Source organism: Medicago sativa, chromosome 2, assembly GCF_051527215.1.
Source record: "Medicago sativa cultivar Bolivia chromosome 2, Bolivia_mono, whole genome shotgun sequence".
Classification (NCBI taxonomy): Eukaryota; Viridiplantae; Streptophyta; class Magnoliopsida; order Fabales; family Fabaceae; genus Medicago; species Medicago sativa.
In genome coordinates, this window is record NC_140750.1 from 76,149,190 (window position 1) to 76,160,018 (window position 10,829).

General features: G+C 32.0%; 1 long non-coding RNA gene and 1 pseudogene across 2 annotated transcripts; both read right to left on the minus strand.

Annotated features, from left to right (window-relative positions):
* Window positions 1–4,172: 4,172 nt before the first annotated feature.
* Window positions 4,173–6,693, minus strand: LOC146950835 (uncharacterized). Its single transcript, XR_015027712.1, has 4 exons — window positions 6,248–6,693; window positions 5,019–5,139; window positions 4,644–4,807; window positions 4,173–4,356 (listed from the first exon to the last, which is right to left on the minus strand). It is a non-coding gene; the product is annotated as an uncharacterized LOC146950835 (long non-coding RNA).
* A 183-nt stretch (window positions 6,694–6,876) lies between these two features.
* LOC146950836 (kiwellin pseudogene) lies at window positions 6,877–7,813 on the minus strand (annotated as a pseudogene). Its single transcript, XR_015027713.1, has one exon. The product of XR_015027713.1 is annotated as a kiwellin pseudogene (transcript).
* Window positions 7,814–10,829: the final 3,016 nt, after the last annotated feature.

Below are 10,829 nucleotides of genomic sequence, written 5' to 3' on the forward strand. Positions count from 1 at the left end.
GTTGACACAATTGGATACCCAAACAGAGGATTGGATACGCAAACAGAGGCCATGTAATATGCGAAGGAAAGAGATTAATACACTAAATAGTTGCAGTGTTTATAGTGTAAGAGAAGTGGTAAAAATATCAAAGTAATGTAAGGATTTTGTTTAGTTCAAATTCATCAGAGATAATATAGTCTAATTGTGTACATTCAATTAATTGGACAATTCAATTAATCAGTAACCAATACAAATGAATTTTTAAAAGGGCGAATCAAAACAAATGCACAACCTAAATCACAAACCTAAGACAAGAACCCATAAATCTATCAAACTCACTCTTTTAATTCTTTTCCAATCTTGTGACGCCACCTCAACCATTCTTTTTAATTTGTTTTGGTTACCGGTTCACACGTGACAAAGTGCACCCATTTACTTTATTTTTTCCATTATTTTGATTTCAACTCTTTATTTTCTATGTTCATCCAAAATGATCTCTTCTCCTTTCAATGTAAGTATGTAAGTAGTACTCATTGAACCTTCATTGAAATCTAAAGCAATATTTTTTTTCATCTAATATCTAACAAGCTTGTTTCTAAAAATGTTTGGGTTGATCCGGGGGTGTTGCTTTCGTATACATGCTACATTAAGTATTTCCCTTTCCAACTCTATGTGTCTTGCAGGAGTTTGGCATATATAAATTTGCTGATTAAAAAAAAACATGATTTTGGCGCAATAAACAAGGGTTTTTGGTGCAATTTGAGAATTTTCCGAATTTTCACGCCAATTTTTTTTCAATTAATTTTGTTACCCAGGAATATTTCATCGAAAACAAATTTCAAAATTTTCGCTTTTTTGGATCAATTTTTGAATAATTTGGCGCATTTTTGAAATTTAAATTTGGTATTTTTTTTAAATTAATTAATTTACAGACGAATATTTCCTCGGAAACGAATTTAAAATTTTTTTGGCGCAACTTTCGAATAATTTTGCGTAATTTTCAAATTCGAAATTAGGGAATTATTTTATATTTTTAATTAAAATTTAAAGTTACCTAGGAAATGTTTCCTTGAAAATAATTATTAAAATATTAAGAAAGTTTCCTCAGTAATTCCTCGCAAATCATGTGTCAGCACAAAAGCTTTCCTCTGTACTTTTTCCTCGGTAATTCCTCAAAAAATTATTTCCTCGGAAATTCGCAGGAATAGTCCAAAATTTCCTATGAACATATTCCTCGGTAATTTCCTCGGAAATCCCTGTTTTTGACGAATTAGGTATGTTTTCCGAGGAACAAATTCCTAGGAAATTCAATGATTTCTTGTAGTGAAACAACCTTCATTCTAAAAATATTGTGTGATGACATTTTTGTTTCAATTAAAATTCAAAAAAGCCACGAAAAACTCAACTCAATCTATCATTTTTTCAAAAAAAAAAAAAAAACCTTAATATATCATAGAAAATGGAATCTCTATCTCTAAAATCCAGAACACAAAACAACCCAATTACAATAAAAACAAATAAAACCCAAAATTTATATCAAGCTAAGAACATAAAAAGGTATAAAAAACTATGGGTATCCCCATTACAATCAAAATGACATTTTCATAATTTGTGGGGAAGAAATAGGTGGAAGCTAGAGGAAGGGTAATGAAATTTGTGATGGGTACAGGTGATGGTGAGAGGAACGTAGGTGGCAATGAAGGGTAATGGGGTTTGCGGAGATGGAAGAAGACAATGTTACATATGGGTATGTAATGAAATTTCTCATAGTATTTTTATTTCATATTTATTCATACAATGTGTGTTGAGTTAAAATAATAATAATAATAATTGTTCGTTCTTAACTTGTGTAACCAAAAAAAACTTGTGTAGCATGTTGGTTGAGTTGGCTTCACAAGATAGTAGTGTGTTCAAAAGGTACGTAAGAATGTGTGATCCTAACACACCTAGTTTAATAAACTAACTGTCATTTTTTTAATTAAAGATTTAATTGATTTTTTTAAGGGTAGATTTAATTAGTTGTTGTTTCACTATCTTATAAATATGACATAAAATAAATATATATATGTTTAATTCTTAATAATAATAATATTGTTTAAACTACTTTATTTAGGGGCATAATTATTTAGTAGTTTAGTTATTATTAAACAATAACTATAAGTTAAAAGTTGTGACATTTTTTTTATAATTGAGATAAAAATTATTTAGGGGCATAATTATTTAGTAGTTTAGTTATTATTAAACAATAACTATAAGTTAAAAGTTGTGACATTTTTTTTATAATTGAGATAAAAAAATTGAAAATCTTCTTATAATAAAGAAAGGATGAGTGTTTGAAAAGTTTATGAAAAAAATAACTCATTTCTCCATCTTGAGATAAATCCGCAAAAGATACAATATTAACAAGACAAGTATAGAAGCGTTTAACTTCCCTAAAAAAAAAAGTATAGAAGCGTTTAACTAATATTTTTATTATAAGTCACTTTAGAAAGAAAAAAATTGGTTAATATCATGAACTTTGAGAGGGTGCATCCTCCCATCATGTTTCACTTTAGTTAATATCATTGAATCTTCAAACCTAATTGATCCTTTCACAATCCTCACTTCCATATTCACATTCCGTCCATACAAATCCAATATTTAACTCTTTCATTCAGCGCCTCCACCCCAAAATCGAAATCCTACACAACACATATTGTGACTCTAGTCCACCCTCAAAGAATAAATCCCCTCAAAGAATCTCTTGTCGTGCAAAAGAAGACAAGAACCCCTCACTGTGAAATTGATAAATTAGACTGGATTTCTATGAAATGAATTGATCGAATTGATACTCCCTTGGAATGAATTTGCCACAATTGATGAGATATCATGACTAATGCACATGGATAAAACGCTCATTTTTAATTTTGCTAATAATATAAAACGCTTTTTTTTTTTTTGCTAATAATATAAAACGCTTCTACCTAAAAAAAAAATAATATAAAACGTTTCTATTATGAATAGGCTTTCCCTTTTATTATCATGTATTGTTGGTTTAAAGATGAAAACAATAGACATGGTGTATCTACTCTGGTGTTGATTTGAGCGGTGTTTCACATTGTAATTGGCTAATGGCATAATTTGTATGAGCTAACATGTTTGGTTTCGGTCCCCCTCATAAAACAAAAATATATGTTTGTTTTGTGTATTTTATTGAGTTTAAAGGTTATTTTAATACAGTAATTTAAGTTTTAATTATAACACTGATTATGTAAAAAAAAATCTTTTGAGGATGATCTTTACCATCCATTATGGTCCTGCCTAATTCAAGAGATTAATCTCTACCGTTGCGTACAAAGGATGCGTGATTCACACCAATTTTTCTAACCATAACAATGATTACGCAAAATTAATTTTATATAGATAATATTTAAATATAAGAATAACATTAAGTGCCCGTTTGTTATATTTTTTTTAATAAAAAATCACTTTTAAGAATATTGCATCTGTTTGTTACAACTTTTTAAAAAAATCAGAATCTAAAAAAAGCTTCAAATGAGAAGTTGTTAAGAGCAGCTTCTCAAAAAATAGATTTTTTTAGAGGAGAGAGAAAATATGGATCAAAAGATTAAACTAATTTTGTAATAAAAAAATCGCTTTTATATAGCTGTATCCAAACAAAACTAAATTATTTTTAAAAAAAGTGATTTTTATTACGGTAAACAAACGCAAAATAGATTCTGATTTTTCATAAAATCTCTAAAAAATAATCTCTAAATCACTACAAGAAATGTTGCATTTTGCCAGGGGCAGAAGCCCTGGCAAAATGCAGAAATCCTTGGCAAATGGATGTTTGCCAGGAGTTTTGCCAGGAGCAGAATACCCAGCAAATATGCTCATCGCAAATGACCCTGCCAGGGCTTTAGCTCCTGGCAAATTTCGTGGGGCCCATTCCCTGGTACAACCCCTGGCAACTTTTCTGACGCGTCCTGACCCACTTTTCAGAGATCAAATCAAACGCTGCCAGGGGATTTGTGAGGGGTTAACCCCTGGCAAAATGCGTACGAAATTTTAAAAAAAAACATTTTTTAATTGTTTAAAAAATCAAAATATTAAAATTTAATAATTAAAATAATTTTATAAAACATTTTAAAATGTATATATTCCATAATAATTTGAATATTCAACAAGCATATACAATATTCCATAAATAATTTGAAATATCATCTAAATAACATCCAACATATATCATTCTATATAACATTTATTTTTGTCCTGAGACCACAAAATTGTCTTATTATTCATCAATTGAAAGACAAAGTCCAAGGATCCTGAGTTGAGTAAATAGACCATCAACAACATCAATCAAACTATGCATACCAAGATAACTTCTTCCTACAAATAATAAGGGGAATAACAATCACGTGAGTAAGACCACAGTTGAGAATTCCATCAGTGGTACAATCAACATAGAAAGCCAGCAAGTACATCTCAATCTTTCTTATAAACTTTGCACAATGACATGTATACCTAGATAAATGACACATAGGAATAACAAAATGACTCCATTTCAATCAAAGTTAAGATCTCATTGCGTAAGTCAAGCTTATATCATGGCAGAAACAACGGAAAATTAAAAAAGTTCAGTGATACACCAGCATCAAGAAACAAGAATCACTAACCAAATTAACACAACTCAGAATTCTGGACAGCAACTCTAGCCGCAGCAGCTCATAGGCCACAAACACTCCTGACACTGCTCATTTACCCTGGCTAAACGCAGCAGATGGCAGGCTGCACAACCTGTTGTCTGATGATGTTACAACAGAGCCAAACTGTATCAGGCCTGCAATAAAGCATACAGACAATGCAAGTATAAGACAATTTATAAATAAAAACAAGGTTAGAATTTAAAATGTCAAAAGAAAACCAAACATACTAAAAAGGAAAATGATTCAATTCAATTAACTCATTGAGCGATTACATTGAATATAAACAACAAAGCATAGTACACTAAGATTAAGATTAACTAAAATTCAAAATACATGACAATTTACTTGCAGAAGTTGGTTTTCCATTAACTTTATTGTAGGAACACATGACACTAGCAACGTTCCCATCAATCACACAACTCTAAAATGGAGGTTGGAATGCGTCATCCAAATCTTGCTGACTCGCCTAACAAAATCAACAAACAAAAAAATGATTTTCTACATTCATAACCTTATGATCCAGATTAAATAAATGAGAATGCTCGCTCATTGTTACGAAGAGAAAGTAATCTAATATGAAAATAAGTAACCAAGAAAACATAGTTTAGATATAGATGGTACTACATATTAGGCTCAAACTTCAAATGAAATCCAATGACGGACAAGATCAACAATGACATAAACTCATGCTCACGAAAGCCTCTCTAGCCCAAACAAACCTCCCCAAACCACAAATACAATTAAGGTCAAGACTTAACCTTCCATCAATCCATTTCATATCAGTAACACCAAGCCAATTTGTATCAAATAATAGTGAATTAACACTCATAGTGATTCAAGGAAAAAAGGAAGCAGCAAGGTTTAACAAAATTACCCTTTTGGCATGTTTAACATATATGTGTCGACAAAGTGAAAGGGAGTTGTCCTTTGCATAAACAAAAGTTCTAAAATTGTTATGTTTGCTTTTGGAACATAAACAAAAGTAAAATGATAAAAAGTTAATGATGTAGCTTAATATCAAAGTCTGAGAAATGAATTCCAAAATCATCGGTTTATAAGTAATAGATGGATAATCAAGTGGATGTGGATTATCACCTCATTCATCACTAGGTAATAGATGGATAAGCAGGAATGATACTTTAGCAAGCTTGATAGAATAAAGCAGCATCGGTTTATAAGTATCCCTCCTAAAGATCCAAAACTAAAGCTCATACCCCAAAATCAAAACAAGAACAGAACCACCTGCTATTAAATAGGCTACCAAATCACAAACTATCATGCTAGCAAACTAACACACAGGTAGTTAAAATCAATATTCTACGCAATCTTAAATCACACCTTGAAACCCAATTCAAAAAATTCAAACCCCCAACAAACAGATCTCAATCCAAACCCTAACAAAAAACCACCAAAATAAATAAATAATTAAAAACTCTAATGAATCTAATCAACAATAATAGTAAAAATTAAACCACAAAACCATATCAAAAATCAATTTTACAAAAAAATAATCTGGAAAAAAAGAACACGAAAAGGAATCAGAGGAAAGAGATTCGAATTTGAAAGACTAATACCTCGATTGAGAAAGTGAAGGAAGCTACGATGAAGTTGAAGGAGAAATCCGGAAGTGGCGAAGGATGACTACACGGCGGCGGGAGAAAAATGGGTCAGCAAAAAGCTCCTCCTTTGGTGAAACTGAAGGGACCAATAGAAAGCCCTCGTCGAGGGGATGAAGAAAACGGTCTCACTTTGTTTGATCGGTGAAAAAGACGCTCAAAATGGAACCAAAAATGGTGGTCGGTGGTGTGGTTGTGTGAAGGAAGAAGGAAGGATGGTACGCGTGGTGTGTGTTTGGACTTGGTTATGTTCTTGGAGAGAGAACAAGTGATAAAAGAAACCCTGTTTTATAAGAATCGGGTCCCACCTTTTCTAAAGTCAATTTGCCAGGGGCATCCCTGGCATTGCTCCTGGTAAATTTGCCAGGAGTTCTTGCTCCTGGCATAGTTCCCTAGCAAAATGCAACATTTCTTGTAGTGAATTATTTGATGTAAAAATCACTTTTATTTTAATCCGAAACAAACGGACCCTAAATAAATGATAAATTAATTTTATATAGATAATATTTAAATATAAGTAAATTAACTAATTAAGCAAACAACACAATGAGAAATCCATTATGAACTCGTCAAAGGTGCTAGAGTTATTTGAGAATGTTGATTCATTCCACCGTAAAAAAAATGGTCACGAGTAGAGTGAACATACCCATCATCTATATTGTAGGTACAATAGAAAAACAAAGGATTAACAAAAAGAAGAAACAACTCAAGCAAGCTTAATTCAATTTTATTCAAATTAATTAGCTTGTTCTTATTAGGCATTAAATGTTTCATAAGCTTCATTAGATCCAGACATAGACCATGTAACTGGCACCACACCATCATCAGTATCCAACCCTAACGCATTCCACACAGCTACAGATCCATCAACAATATTGTTACGACAAGGTGGCTGACCTGCATGTTCCTCATCACATCCATTCACTGAATCACACTGGTCCACCACTTTCGCCATCACACTCCTCCCGTTCCTCGCGGTGATTCTAATCATTTTTCCACATCTTGAACCTCCGTTGTACCATCCGGTGGACAGGGCCACTACTCTTTCTGAGTTGCTATGGAATTGCTCGTCGCACTGAGATGGAGCTCCTCCATCGCCACCCTCGCTGAAATCATTCAACGTGAGTAATGCTTGTGTGGAAGATGAAACTGGTGGAGAGCACTTGAATTGAGGGAATGATTCTCCGTCGCACTCTAAGGTGCCGGAAGATTTACACTTGTCGCCACTTGGTGGTGGAGGGGACGGTTTGGTGCATATGTTGGTCCCAACGTCGGGGTCATCGTTGCATTTTCCGTTGATGCAAATGAGTTGACCAGCGCAGTCGTTGAGAGTTTTACAAGGTCCATTGCATGAGGAAATAGCATTTGTAAGAAATGGAATGTTTATGATGTTAAAAAGGAAAATGGAAGCTAAAAAAACAAGATTTGAAACGTGAGCCATTGAGATTAGAATGGTTATAGTATTGAGGGCTTGCAATGTTATTTTGGCATAGGGCAATTGCATACCCTTTATATCGAGTTTGAAGAGCTGTATTGTATCCTCATGGAGTTCAATTGCGTATGGTTGATTAAAAATACCTTAAAAACAAAGTCAATGTTGCTTGGTCAATACTTTGATGACAATATGGCATTGTTTAATAATAGGTTGAGTAAGATGTTAAATTTTATCCATTCTACAAAGTCAAATATAGCGATCTTGACATTACTAATAGATTTCATCAGAGATAGAGAAAGTTATCGATTAAATTGTTTGAAAAGCTTCTTTGGAAACAACGTGTATAGTGGTCTTCCTAGTGCATTCTCTATCATATATCTTTTTTTTTGTGTTTGTCCTTGTGAGCTAGCTCAGTTGGTAAGGACAATGCATAATATATGCAAGGTCAGGGGGTTCGAATCCCGAACCCCGACCACCACAAAAATAAAATTCATATTTTGAATCTATTGAGATATATTCCATAACCTTTTTTTTTTTTTTCTCATGTATACTTTCATGAAATATATACATCCTCTTTTGGTAACAACATCAGGAACAATGGCAACTTTTTGACGGAAAAAAAAATCAAGGATATCAATTATACCAAAGCTCTTTGGAAAATAGTTGTTAGTCAAGGATGTACAGACTGTTGTCAATTCTAAAAGCAAGCAACATTTGGAAATGGTGGTATCAATCATACGATTTTGCGATTTGTCTCATCCTCTTCGATCCAAATTGGTAATAGAATTGAAAAGCATGCAAAATCGTGGTAAAATCGCATAAATCTTGAAATCGTCGGAAATCGCAAGTTTTTACACGATTTTGAAGAATTCTCGGCATTTTTTTTTATACAGGTCAATTTTGAGCTCAGTTTCAATCGTTTCCATTTTGTTACTATCATCTATCTTCGTGTTCGTCAAGCGCTTATTTCGTTCAGTAAAAAAGAGACAATGAAGGTGAGAATGGAAGTGATGCAAGTGGTGGTGGTGGTGATGATGATGATGATGATGATATTGATGCAGATGAAGTTGTTGATATGATGTAGGATGATCCATAGAATTGGAGTGTGTGATTTGATGTAGCATCTAGGCTTTAACTTTAAGTCATTTTGGTAAAATTCTTCGATTTCGATTGCGATTTTACGATTTTGTTTATCGATCCTACAAAACTATTGAGTAAAATGCTCGATTTTGATTGCGGTTTTACAATTTTGCTATCCCCTTTCAATCTGAAACAAAACCTCGATTTTGACAACCTTATGCAAAACAATTACTTTACTTTTTTTATGCTTTACTTTTACGTTAATATATGGACACTTATCTTCTGAGTGGTTTCCTTATTGAAACTACACTTGGTTTAACAAGTGATGGCTTGAATTGATCCATGGAATTTACGAAGCAGGTGTTAACAGTATCTGTTCCGATTAGTGTACTAAGTTTGTAAATTGAAATAGATGCACTTATAAACTAAACATCAAATTAATTAGAGAAAAAGCATGCACTCAATGTTGGAAACACAATATCAATAAGCCTCTCTTTGCTATTTTGCCAGAGACAATTTTTTTCTTTTCTGTTCTATCTATTATCATTTGTGTCTAGATTATAGTGGTGGACTTGTAATAGTTGCTCTTTATTTCCTTGTTGATGTAATATAAGATTTAGGGTGTTGATAATGTTATCTATCTGGTATTGTCCATTTGTAATCATTTTTAATGTTTGTGTTTCATTTGTAAAGATAAATTGGTTAATTATCATCTTATAAGCATTAACAAATTGAGGAATTCTGGCTTGCATTTGGTAATCTCCGCATTCATAGCATATTGATGACATTTGGATCAAAATTGAACATTCTAATTTAAAAATATACGTGTATACTCCCTCCGTTCATTTTTAAGTGTCTTTTTAGGATGAATTTTTTGTTCCTATTTAACTGTCTTTTTGGTATTTTAAGGGTACGATTTGTCAATTATACCCTTTGTCAATTACTTTTATCTTTTTCAGTAAAACTAATTGATACTATCTATTTGGAAAATTTAAGTTTGTTTTTTTAAACAAAGTTTGTTTGTTTTTTTTTAAACAAAATTTGTTTCTTGTTATCTTCAAATTTAAACAAAATTTTGTTCCAAATAATGGTTTCAAGAAGAGTTAAAATTCTATAATTTTGTTCCAAATAATGGTTTCAAGAAGAGTTAAAATTCTATAAATAAGATGAGTAATAATTGTTAAAAATTTCAAGTATGACTCTAGCATTAGTTGAAGCCTTAACTTTGATTAAAGGAGTTGGAAGAAAGTTAATTTTTTTCTTAACTTTTGATAAATGTGAAGTTGAAATAATTTTTATATTGACTTACAATAATTAAAAAGATGTGCACAATATTTAGAAAATTGACAATTGTTTTTTTTGTTTTGTAGTGCGAAAATTGACAATTGTTTGTTATGAGAGAGAGTGCGCAAAAAAATAAGAATTTGTTGGAGAAAAAGATAATCATTATTTGTTACGGGTGAAACATAACATATTAAATTTATTGGAAAGATAAAGTGTGTGAAATATGAATTTATTGGTGGATTAAAATGAGGGTATAATAGGAAGAAAATGTGCAAAAATACACATCGCTATTTTGGTGTTAATTTTCTAAAAAGACACTTAAAAAGGAATGGAGGGAGTAGTAAATTAAAATACGCTAAATAGTTGTAGTGTTACCGACTAGTGTGTTTAGGATCAGACTGACTTATGGTTATACAATAATCTAATGTTGATTTTACTAGTGGGTAGATACACTTAACTAAAAAGATTTTTGGTGACATGGTTTCTATCACAATTCATTGTTTTTTATTTGTGGAAACACACCCGTTTCGAACGATCCATGGCCTCCTCTGTAATTTTTTAAAAATGACACATAAAACTTATTTCCCATCGATAATATAATACTTTTGTTGTTTTTGGATTTCCAAACTGTTGTATATGGATTTTCAAATTCTATTACCTACCGAAGTTGTTACTAGGTTGAGTCACGACCAAGTCGCTCTCTTTAAGACGTTTCGTGGCACTACCCAAAATTGTGCAAGG